This window comes from Tachyglossus aculeatus, chromosome 6 (assembly GCF_015852505.1).
Source record: "Tachyglossus aculeatus isolate mTacAcu1 chromosome 6, mTacAcu1.pri, whole genome shotgun sequence".
Classification (NCBI taxonomy): Eukaryota; Metazoa; Chordata; class Mammalia; order Monotremata; family Tachyglossidae; genus Tachyglossus; species Tachyglossus aculeatus.
This window is the reverse complement of record NC_052071.1, coordinates 61,094,006-61,106,837: the sequence shown is the minus strand read 5'-3', so window position 1 is coordinate 61,106,837 and position 12,832 is coordinate 61,094,006.

Below are 12,832 nucleotides of genomic sequence, written 5' to 3'. Positions count from 1 at the left end.
AAATCACGTCCTCCAAGAAGCCTTCAGTCTTCCTATTTCTGCTCCCTTCTGCATCAATCTTACACTTTAAGCACTTGGTATATATCTATATTATTTAATGGTACTTGTTAAGAGCTTGTTGTATGCCAGGCACTGTATTCAGCACTGGGGTACATAAAAGCTCATCGGTTGGACACAATCCATTTCTCACAGTATTAACCCTGTTTTATGAATGAATGGGGTAACTGAAGCACAGATAAGTGAGGTGAATTGCCCAAGGTCACACACAGCAGACAAGTGGTGGAGCCAGGATGAGGACCAAGGTCCTCTAACTCCCAGGCCCATAATCTTTCCACTAGGATGTGCTACTTAATAATAATAATAATGATAGCATTTATTAAGCACTTACTATATGCAAAGCACTGTTCTAAGCGCTGGGGAGTAACAAGGTGATCAGGTTGTCCCATGGGGGGCTCACGGTCTTCATCCCCATTTTATAGATGAGGTAACTGAGGCCCAGAGAAGTTAAGTGACTTGCCCAAAGTCACACAGCTGACAAGTGGTCGAGCCGGGATTTGAACCCATGATCTCTGACTCCAAAGCCCGGGCTTTTTCCACTGAGCCATGCTGCTTCTCACCTGACTCTCAACCCAGCAGCACTTTATGTCCCTATCGGCAATTAATTTTAATGGTTGTCTCCCCATCTGAATCGTAAGCTCCTTGTGGTCAGGAATCAGCCAACTCTGTTGTACTGTACCCTCCCAAGCACTTATTCCAGCATTCTGCACACAGTAAGCGCTCAATAAATAGCATTGATTGATTGCTAGGCCAGCTTCTGTACACAGCTAGTGCCCAGTAGCCTGGGTTTTCTCCCGACCCATCCTCTGTCCCTTGTCTGTGGCAGCCTCTGCCTGCAGACGTATAGCTGGAGCAGAGAATTTGACTCAGTCGGCTCCTCGGACTCGTAGGGCATGACAGCTCAGGGTGTTTCAAGTCATGATGTCTGAGTCAGGTCGATGGTGTCACGTTGACAATGTCGTGTCCATGGTATCATGATGACTGCATTACTGGTGGCATCTTTCCCATTTCAGCTGCACACTCACTCAGTCCTCATCCCTTTCCCCACAATCCCCTGTCTGGCACCAGGAAGGGTGGGCACAGGAGCCAAGGGGAAATGGAACGTCTTCTGATAGCCTGAGGAGGGGATCCAAAGGAGAGGTTAGCGAGGGCTGGGGGCTGGGCACCTGGAGCTGGGGAGGGTGGGGATCTCTCAACAAGGAAGAGTCCCTGGAGCCTCAGCAGATTCATTCAGTCAATCATATTTATTGAGCACTTACTGTGTGCAGAGCACTGTACTAAATGCTTGGGAAGTATAAGTCGGCAACATATAAAGACGGTCCCTACCCAACAACGGACTCACAGTCTAGAAAGGGGAGACAGACAACAAAACAAAACAAGTAGACAAGTGTCAAAATTGTCAGAACAAATAGAATTAAGGCTATATGCACATCATTAACAAAATAAATAGAATAGTAAATATGTACAAGTAAAATAGAGTAATAAATCTGTACAAATATATACAAGTGCTGTGGGGAGGGGAAGGAGGTAGGGCGGGGGGGATGGGGAGGAGGAGAGGAAAAGGGGGCTCAGTCTGGGACGGCCTCTTGGAGGAGGTGAGCTTTCAGTAGGGCTTTGAAGGGAGGAAGAGAGCTATCTTAGTGGATGTGTGGAGGGAGGGCATTCCAGGCCAGGATGTGGGCAGGGGGTTGACGGCGGGACAGACGAGGACAAGGTACAGTGAGGAGGTTAGTGGCAGAGGAGCAGAGGGTGCGGGCTGGGCTATAATGGAGCGGGGGTGGCCTCACAATGGCCAAACCTCTGACTTGATACAGCCCATGCCCAGTGCTCCCAGCTCCCCCACCGTCTATGGGGAGGGCTTAGGACTCCACCTCAATTGGGTCAGAACTGGGATCCAGCCATGGGCCGGGCACCGATCCCCCACTCAGTTCGTCATCTCTGGGAGAAACACGGTCCCTAGGCTGGTGGTTTGACTCAGTGCCATTGCTACATGGCCCAGGGGAGAAAGCCTGGGGCTGGGAGCCAGGTTTGTCCCAGCTCTGCCCCTGACCCACTTTGTGATCTTAGGCAAATCGCTGGATCTCTCTGGGCCTCAGCTTCCTCATTTGTACAATGGGGATAAGATTTCTACTATCCTCCCACTTAGACTATGGGTCTTATGTGGGACAGAGACTGGATCTGAGGTGACTGTTTCACAGTGCTTGACTCATAGTAGGCACTGAGTTAAAACTGTCTTTATTACTGATTGGGGCAAGCATCTGGGGCAGCCTGCACATACATTCAGGCTCTTTGGAGTAAAGCGAACCCCTGTCCCTATGGCTCTCTAAGGTCACCGGCTTTTGCATTCATTCATTTATTCAATTGCAGACCAGTTTATATATCTGAGAAGAGGAGGAATGTCTGTGAATGCTCATTCATTCATTTATTCAATCACATTTATTGAGCACTTACTGTGTGCAGAGCATTGTACTAAGTACTTGGAAGAGTACAACAATTAATAGACACATTCCTTGCCCACAATGAGCCTACAGTCTGGTGGGGGAAGATATACGTGAATACAAATAAATGAAATTACAGATATGTACTCAAGTGCTGTAGGGCTGGGAGGTGGGAAGAGCAGAGGGAACAAGTCAGGGCGATGCAGAAAGGAGTGGGAGATGAGGAAAGATGGGGCTTAGCCTGCAAAGGCCTCTTGGAGGAGATGTGCCTTCAATCAGGCTTTAAAGGTGGAGGAGAGTAATCGTCTGTCAGATTTGAGGAGGGAGGGCATTTGGAGGGAGGGTATTCCAAGCCAGAGGCAGGATATGGGCCAGGGGTCGGTGGTGAGGTAGGCAAGATCGAGGCACAGTGAGAAGGTTAGCACCAGAGGAGCGAAGTGTGTGGGCTAGGTTGTAGAAGGAGAGAAGCGAGGTGAGGCATTCATTCATTCAATCGTATTTATTGAGTGCTTACTGTGTGCAGAGTACTGTACTAAGCGCTTGGGAAGTACAAGTTGGTGACATATAGACACGGTCCCTACCCAACAACGGGCTCACAGACTAGAAGGGGGAGGCAGGTCATCCTGAAGGCGTTACCCCTTTTCCACAAAAGAACAGGGTAGAAGTCTAAGACGCTGGCTTCAGTGCCCAGAAAAACAGAGATTCTGAAGCGTCTGTGGTCCCGTTTCCAGGGAAAACCATCTTCAGAGCCAGGGACTGTTCATTCATTCATTCAATCGTATTTATTGAGCACTTACTGTGTGCAGAGCACTGTACTAAGTGCTTGGGAAGTACAAGTTGGCAACTGTTACTTCCGCTGGGGTACGCGGATCCCTCTCCTTGCTAGAGCAGCTTAGAAACTGGTCTTTTCTGATATTTGGTTTCTTCCTGTTAAAGTTAGGGATGGGGAGGGGAAGAAGGGGATAGGTGAAGTGGCCGGGGAAGGGAGGGGAAGTTTGCGGTGGAGGATGCCACACACACCTCTGTGAGATACGCTGTCACCATGGTGGCGCTTCAGGATCGCCTGGCCTTGCAGTGGACGTAGACGCTGTTCCCGCGGGCCCGGTGCTTTAACAAGAACTGAACCCCCTTCTGCAGGTTCTCCAGGGTCGGAATCCCCGTCAGGTCTACTGTGCTGAGCCGGAGCTGCTCCACTCCGACCGCTTCCCACTTGGGGCAAAGTGGTGGACTGCTTAAAAGTCATTGGTGAGGAGTTTTTGTTTAATGTGGATGTGGATGGGAAAGCACTGGTTATTTGAGGAGCGGGGTGATGTCCTGAATGCTTTTGTAGAAAAATGATCCGGGCAACAGAGTGAAGTGTGGACTGGAGTGGGGAGTATGTGGGTGAGTATGTGTAGGGGCTGTGTGTATGAGTGTAGAGGGCTGTGTGAGTGTGTATGTGTATGAGTGTATGTGTCAATAGATAGCATTGATTAATCGATTGTTGCATGACCTTGGTCATGTCACTGAACTTCTCTGTGCCTCTGTTTCTTCAACTGCTAAAATGGGGATTAAATCCTACTCTCTCCTACTTAGACTGTGAGTCTCAAGTGGGACAGGAACTGTGTCCAACTTGATTAACTTGTATCTACCCTAGCACTCAGAACCACGCTTGACAAATGGTGCTTACCCAATACAATAATAATAATAATAATGGAGTTTGTGTGTATGTGTATGTAGGGGGTTTGTGTAAAAGGAGATGGGTGTACCTGAGGACTTTTCCTGGAGCTCGCCGAGTGGGGATTTTGTGGCTGTGGTTTAGCAGTGCCTGCTCAAAGGGTCCCAGTCAGTGGAACCCCCATGTAGCCCACCCATGGGGCTCTCTAGAGTCTATGACCATCACTGACTCCGACTGTGGTCACTGCCTGCATCTGGTCCACACTGGGGACTGACTGTCTTTGGTTGGGTCCTTTGCCCCCAGGTCCTGGGTTGGCTCGAGAGCCAAGGGGGCCGGGAAGGGAGGAAAGTCCCAACCGCCTCTGAGCCCACCCTCTTGATGTGCAGACTTTTCAACAGATTAACTGCTGGCCAGCAGAGCACTGGACACTAAATCCCAGCTCCTCAGTTTCCTCCTGCCTCCCTGCATCCTTGAGCTAGCAGTACTGACCCTGGCCCTGGGAGAAATGAGGAAGGGCAGGGAGGGAGAGACAAGGTCTGTGTTCTTGAGGAACTGCCAGGATAATGGGGAGAGAAGACACGCATACATGTGCATGCATACACACACATACACACAACACACACACACACACATACACACAGCGTGCCGGGCACTGGGGGAGGGACAGAGTTACCTCATCTGTAAAATGGGGATTGAGACTATGCACCCCACATGGAACAGGGACTCTTTCCAACCTGATTTGCTTGTATCCACCCCACAGCTTAGTACAGCGCTCGGCACATAGTAAGTGCTTAAAATTCCATAATTATGAATTATTATTATTATTAGAGGGAAGAGGAGGAGTCAGGAAGCAAACACTAAATGCAGCCCCAGGACCAGAGCAGAACCACTTGGTTTCTGCACCCCAGCACACTGCCCTTGTCAGCAACCGGGTCCTTCCACACCCTTCTCTGCTTCTGGAGCCCTAATGCAATCCATCAATGGTATTTATTGTGTACAGCGCACTGTACTAAGTGCTTGGGAAACTACAGTACAACAGAGTTGGTAGACACGTACCCTGCCCACAAGGAACTTACAGTCAGTCCAGAGGACTGTACAGTCTATAGGGACTAACTGTCTTACACCTCCACCTTTCCATTCTTTTCTTGTCTCTGGCTGAAAATTGCTTGAGCTCCCTAAGGAACCTCAGATATCCAGTAAAATCCTCTGTGCTCAGAAAACTTTGTGTGTGCTCCACACAAAGCAGACAGTACAGTGCTCTGCACTCAGGAGACAACAGTTACAGTGCTATGCTTGCAGCAGACACACAGTACAGTACTCTGCATTCAGAAGACATCCAGGACAGTGCTTTACACACAGCAGGCACCCAAGACACTGCACTCTGCCTAAAGCAGATGCCCAGCATGGCACTCTGCACATATTGGGTGCTTCACCCTTCCTCCACCTGGAGCACAAAGGAGAATCAGCATTGTTTGGGTCTGTGTGTGTGTGTGTGTGTGTGTGTGTGTGTGTATGTTAGAGAGAGAGAGAGAGAGAGGGAGAGAGAGAGAGAGAGAGAGAGAGAGAGAGAGAGAGAGAGAGAGAGAGAGAGTGTCAGATCTGAGAAGTGGCTGGGGCTCAGTGGGGAGGAGATCTTCGGGGTGGAGGCGCTGACTTTTGTTGTCTGGCCCAGAGAACAATAACAATTACTCAAACGGTATTTCTGAGGAAACAGTGCTTATGCTCCCTAAAAAGGCCAGGGCCCAGTGGGATTGTGGTTCTTGGCAGCACCACACCTTCTGACATCATCCTCAAAAATTCTGGTTGCATCCAGAGGGGTTGTGGGCACCCAGGGAAGTCAGGGCCCTCCGGAAGCAGTGTGGCCTAGTGGATAGAGCACGGGCCTAGGAGTCAGAAGGGCCTAGGTTCTAATCCTGGTTTGGCCTCTTGGCCTAGTCACTTTCAGCCCCACAGCACTTAAGTACAGATCTATAATTTATTTATATTAATGTTGCTCTCCCTCTCTAAACTGTAAGCTCATTATGGGCAGGGAATGTGTCTGTTATGTTGTTGTATTGTACTCCCCAAGCGCTTAATGCAGTGCTCTGCGCAAGCAAGTTCTCAATAAGTACGATTGATTGACTGAATATAATTCTAGTTATTTATATTGATGCTACTGATGCCTATTTACTTCTTTTGATGTCTTTCTCCCCCCTTCTAGACTGTAAGCACGTTGTGGGCAGGGATTGCTTTTGCTGCGGAGAAGGAGTGTGGCTTAGTGGAAAGAGCACAGGCCTGAGAGTCAGAGGTTGAGTTCTAATCCCACCTCTGCCACTTGTCAGCTGTGTGACTTTGGGTAAGTCACTTAATTTCTCTGGGCCTCAGTTACCTCATCAGTAAAATGGGGATGAAGACTGTGAGCCCCACGTGGAACAACCTTGCATCTACCCCAGTGCTTAGTACAGTGCCTGGCACACAGTAAGAGCTTAACAAATACCACTATTATTATTATCCTTATGCCCCACTCACGCCCCACACCCTGCTCTGACCCTGCAACCTGGCCCGGCCACTCCTGTCCAAGCAACCTCCATAGTCCTCCAGAGGTATTGATGCCCCAGGGGGCTCCTGGAATGAGGCCTTTGCCCCCATGGCTTCCTGACTCCAAAGACAACGTTCCCCTTCCTGCTCCGAACTGGACCCGCTGCTCTCGGTAGGGTTTAGGGATAGGGGTCAGCCAGTCCAGCCTCTTGCCTCTGGCCAGGTGACTCACTAACCCTCCGCAATCAGGGATGGGACTGAGGCAGGGAGGGAGGGATGGAAGCAGGGATGTTGAGCAAGGAGGGAAGGAGGACTGGAGGGAGGGAGGAAGGCAGACAGGGAAGGAGGGAGGAAACGAGGAAGAGAGGCAGACAGGGAAGGAGGGAGGGAAGGAGGCAGGTAGGCAGGCAGAGAAGAAGGGAAGGAGGCAGGGAGGGAAGGAGGGAAGCAAGGAAGAGGCAGGCAGTTTGGCAGAAAAGATAGGAAACAGGGAGGAAGGAAGGGAAGTGGGGAGGGAGATTAGGAAGAAGAAAGGAAAGTCGGCAAGGAGGCAGCATTTTTTCTGTCCCTATATCCCCTGCTCCAGGGTTGTATCCTTCAGTCAGCCAGAAAGTCCTTGCTTGTGTCCAACCAGTACCTGTTGCTGTAATTTCAGTCCTTGGCCCTCAGGGGATAAGGGAGAACAGCATGTCAGTGTCCGACCCATGAGCCCACTTCAGACACATGAAGTTTTGGAATCTGTGTCCCTTTCCCTGTCAAATCCCTCAGCCTTCTCTTCTCTAGACTACACCAATCCCCCTCCCCAGAACTGTTTTACCCTTTCCTTGTGGCATCTTCATTCATTCACTCATTCATTCAACGGTTCTTATTAAGTGCTTCCTGAATGCAAAACACTGTACTAAGTACTTAGGAGAGTACAATATAACAGCAAACAGACATATTCCCTACCCATAATGAGCTTACAGCCTAGAGGGGGAGACAGATATTAATATAAATACATAATTTACTGCTATGTTCATAAGTGCCGTGGGGCTGGGAGGGGGAGATGAATTAAGGGAGCAAGTCAGGGGGACGCAAATGGGATTTGGAGAAAAGGAAAGGAGGGCTTAGTCAGGGAAGGTCTCTTGGAGATGTGCCTTCAATAAGGCTTAGAAGGGGAGGAGAGTAACGATCTGCCGGACACGAGGAGGGAAGGTGTTCCAGTCCATCACTAAATCCTATTGGTTCGACCTTCACTACATGACTAAAATCCACCCTTTCCTCTCTATCCAAACTGCTACCACGTTAATCCAATCACTTATCCTATCCCGCCTTGATGACTATATCAGCTTCCTTGCTGACCTCCCTGCCTGTTGTCTCTCTCCTCTTGGGTCCATACTTCACTCTTCTGTCAGGATCATTTTTCTACAGAAACGTTCAGGCCATGTTTCCCCACTCATTCAAGTCATTCAATCATATTTATGGAGCACTTGCCATAAGCAGAGCATTGTACTAAGCACTCAGGAGAATACAATATTGCAATAACAGGCACATTTCCTGCCCACAACGAGCTTACAGTCTAGAGAGGGAGACAGACATTAATTTAAATAACTAAATTACAGGTATGTACTTAAGTGTTGTGCGCGGGAAGGGGGGATGAATAAAGGGAGCAAGTCAGGGTGAAGCAGAAGGCAGTAATAATAATAATAATGACAGCATTTATTAAGTGCTTACTATGTGCAAAGCACTGTTCTAAGCGCTGGAGAAGTTACAAGGTGATCAGGTTGTCCCACGTGGGGCTCACAGTCTTAATCCCTATTTTACAGATGAGGGAACTGAGGCACAGAGAAGTTAAGTGACTTGCCTAAAGTCACACAGCTGACAATTGGCAGTTGGGATTTGAACCCATGACCTCTGGGAAGCACTTAATATAGTGCTTCCCAGAGGCACTCAATATAATATTGAGTGCCTCCCCTGCACCCACGGGGAGGCACTCAGTAAACACCATTCTGTGGTCACTGGGAAAGCCATGAGGGAAGCAAAGCTTGGAGCAGAGCTCGGAAGAAGGGATGATGGCTCCAACTGGGGGAAGGTCCAGGAGCCAGTGAGCGGGGGTTCCAGTTCAAGATGGAGGGAGATGGGCACGGGGGAACAATACCAGCTTGTGCCAGGCCATCCACCTGGAGACACCCTCCTGATGCTCCAGCTGGCCAGGGGAAGGTGATGATGATGGAGTCTGCCACATGGAACAACCAAGAGCAGGTCAGTTCTGGGGTACAGTCAGAATAATCAGACTCTACCTGGGACTGGAGATGAGACACTTGTTATCACTGAGGTTCCAGGAGCCAAGAACTTGCTGTCCGAGGAAGGAGAGTGACCGCCTCTCACAGACTCTCTTACATCCCTGACTCTCCTCTAGTGACCCAGCATCCAACACCTCTGACTCTCCCCTCTCCACTTCTGACGCTCCCCTAGTGACCCAGAACGGACCATCCAACAGCCCTGACTCTCCCCTGGCCCTAAGGGGTGGAGAGTGGATTTGGGGAACAGCTTGCCCTATTTACCCCTTTTGTGGTCTGTGAACTCTGACGCCGTCCTCTGTCAGCCCGTGTCTATCAATCAATCAATCGATCATATTTATTGAGCGCTTACTGTGTGCCGAGCACTGTACTAAGCACTTGGGAAGTACAAGTCAGCAACACATAGAGACAGTCCCTACCCAACAGTGGGCTCACAGTCTAGAAGGGGGAGACAGAGAACAAAACCAAACACACTAACAAAATAAAATAAATAGAATAGATATGTACAAGATAGAGTAATAGAAGGCCTCATTCAAACGCCAGTCTCCGGGACTAGACTATTCAATCAATCAATCAATCGTATTTACTGAGCGCTTACTGTGTGCAGAGCACTGTACTAAGTGCTTGGGAAGTACAAGTCGGCAACACATAGAGACAGTCCCTACCCAACAGCAGGCTCACGGTCTAGAAGGGGAAGACAGAGAACAAAACACACTAACAAAATAAAATAAATAGAATAGATATGTACAAGATACAGAAATAAATAAATAGAGTAATAGAAGGCCTCATTCAAACGCCAGTCTCCGGGACTAGACTATTCAATCAGTCAATCAATCGTATTTACTGAGCGCTTACTGTGTGCAGAGCACTGTACTAAGCGCTTGGGAAGGCAGAGGGCAGAGTCCTGGATGCTCCCTGTCTGCTGTCCACAGAAGCTGCTCATCCCCGTGACGGTCCTGGTGGCCCTGTCCGTCGGTCCACCCTGGACGGCAGCGACCAGACCCTGGCCGCAAGCTCTGTCCGAGGCTCGAGTCCCTCCTCTGGCCCCCCAGGACCCTCTTCCTCCCAGTTCACCTTCTTCTTCCTCCCTTACTCCTTTTAGACTGTGAGCCCACTGTTGGGTAGGGACTGTCTCTATATGTTGCCAACTTGTACTTCCCAAGCGCTTAGTACAGTGCTCTGCACACAGTAAGCGCTCAATAAATATGATTGATTGATTGATTGATTGATTACTCCTCGGAGGCCCGATATGGGGGCAGGGGCCACCGGCCGTTCCGGGAAGTGATGGACGCCCCGGCCAGCTGGGCGGCCCCTGCGGCCACTTTCCAGGGAATCCGGAGGGTGGGGAAGGGGGCTTGGAAGGGCAAGGGATGGGGAAGGAGAGCAGAGGGGGAGGGCACGCGGCTATTTTTAGAATCAATTACAAGTAACTAATTCGGAGAAACCGTGTGTAATAAGCTAAGCAGCTCTGGAGGTAGGGAAAGGGGGAAACAGGAGGAGATGGGGTGGGGTGGGGTGTGTGTGTATGTGTAGGGGGTACGGGGGAGGGGACGAGGGGCGGGGAGAGGCGCCAGGAGAAGCTGCAATTGGCCTGGAGGAGGGGATGGATGGAGCGTCTGATCCTAGGACGGGATTTACTGTGTGCAGAGCACTGTACTAAGCGCTTGGGAAAGTACCATACAAGAGAGTTGGTTATGGGCTTGTGAGAAGCAGCGTGGCTTAGTGGAAAGAGCATAGGCTTGTGAGTCAGGGGACATGGGTTCTGACCCAGGCTCCGCCACTTTTTTTTTATAGCACTTATTAAGCGCTTACTATGTGCAAAGCACTGTTCTAAGCGCTGGGGAGGTTACAGGGTGATCGGGTTGTCCCAAGTAGGGCTCACAGTCTAAATCCCCATTTTACAGATGAGGGAACTGAGGCCCAGGGAAGTGAAGGGACTTGTCCAGAGTCACACAGCTGACAAGTGGCGGAACTGGGATTTGAACCCACGACCGCTGACTCCAAAGCCCCGGCTCTTTTCCACTGAGCCACGCTGCTTCTCACTTGTCCGCTGTGTGACCTTGGGCAAGCCACTTAACGTCTCTGGACCTCATTTACCTCATCTGTAATATGGGGATTAAGACTGTGAGCCCCAAGTGGGACAACCTGATTACCTTGTATCTACCCCAATGCTTAGAACAGTGCTTTCAGCACTTGGCACACAGTAAGCACTTAACAAATACCATCATTATCATTATTATTATTATTATTGGCACATAATAAGCGCTTAACAAATGTCATATTATTATCAGACATGTTCCCTGCCCACCAGGGGCTTACAGCCTAAAGGGGAAGATAGATATTAAATTAAACTATGGACCTAAATTCTGGGAGTTGACTGTCAAGGAGGGTAAATGTCAAGTGCCTTAAGTATACAGATCCAGGTGCATAGAAAGGCGAGTGAGTAAAGGAAATGAGGGCTTAGTTGGGGAAGGCCACTTGAAATAATAATAAATAAATGATGACATTTGTTAAGCATTTACTATTTGCGAAGCACTGTTCTAAGCACTGGGGGGATACAAGGTGATCACATTATCCCACGTGGGGCTCACAGTCTTAATCCCCATTTTACAGGTGAGGTAACTGAGGCTCAGAGAGGTGAAGTGACTTGCCCTAGGTCACACAGCAGACACGTGGGGGAGCTGAGATTAGAACCCATGACCTCTGACTCCCAAACCCATGCTCTTTCTACTGAACCACACTGCTTCTAACCAGTGTGGCATAATGGAAAATCCACAGGCCTGGAAATCAGAGGACCTGGGTTCTAATTCTGACTCCACCACTTGTCTTCTATGTCACCTTGCACAAGCCAGCTAATTACTCTGGGCTTCAGTTCTCTCCTCTGCAAAATGGGAATTCAATACCTGTTTTCCTCCCTTCTTAGACTGTGAGCCCTATGTGAGACCCGACTATCGTATATCTACCTCAGTGCTTAGTAATAATAATACTACTACTAATAGTGGTATGCTTCCTTTGTGCCAGGCACTGTACTGAGAGCTGGGGTGGATACGAGTAAATTGGGTTGCACACAGTAAAATAGGGCTCACAGTCTCAATCCCCATTTTACAGAAGAGGTAACTGAGGAACAGAGAAGAGAAATGACTTGCCCAAGGTCACACAGCAGACAAGTAGATCAGATCCCATTTTTCCCCTAATTTCTGGGGAAGAAGGGGAAAAAAATGGAGTAATATGAAAAGCAATTTGGGCAATAGAAGTGTTCTGTAAAATTCAAGAAATAATATCCTCATTTTTATGATGTTTTTATTACCTAAAGTGCTTCCACAGCTGCAATCTTAGGGCTTAGCACTTAGCTTAACAAATACGACTATTTATTATTATTATTATTATTATTATTAATATTATTATGGAGAGCAGGGACCTCATCCCTGTGGAATTATAGAGGATCAAGCCTGGACCCAGAGAGGTCGTGGGCTTTTCTTTATGTCACAAGCAGAGCCGGCACTAGAATCCAGCTCGGGGTAGGGGGTGGGGTGGTGGTAGTGGTGGTGGTGGTTGTGTGTGTGTGTGTTTGTCCATCCGTCCACCCTGGTGACAAGCCTGACGGCTCGTGGAATTTGCCACACGCGACGCGAGAGACCAGGAGCCCAGGAGGGGCTGGTCCGACATGGAGAGGGGCCCAGAGAGGGTGGACACGATGGACGGCCGGGACCACTGTAAGCGCTCAATAAAAACGATTGAGTGAATGAATGATTGAATGACTACGGGGGGTGGGGTCGAGAGTGCTGACCTGTGGAGGGGCGGGTGCCCAGGAAGTGCTCAATAAATACAGTTCAATGTATAATTCCCCCTTCTAGACCGTGAGCCCGTTGTTGGGTAGGGACCGT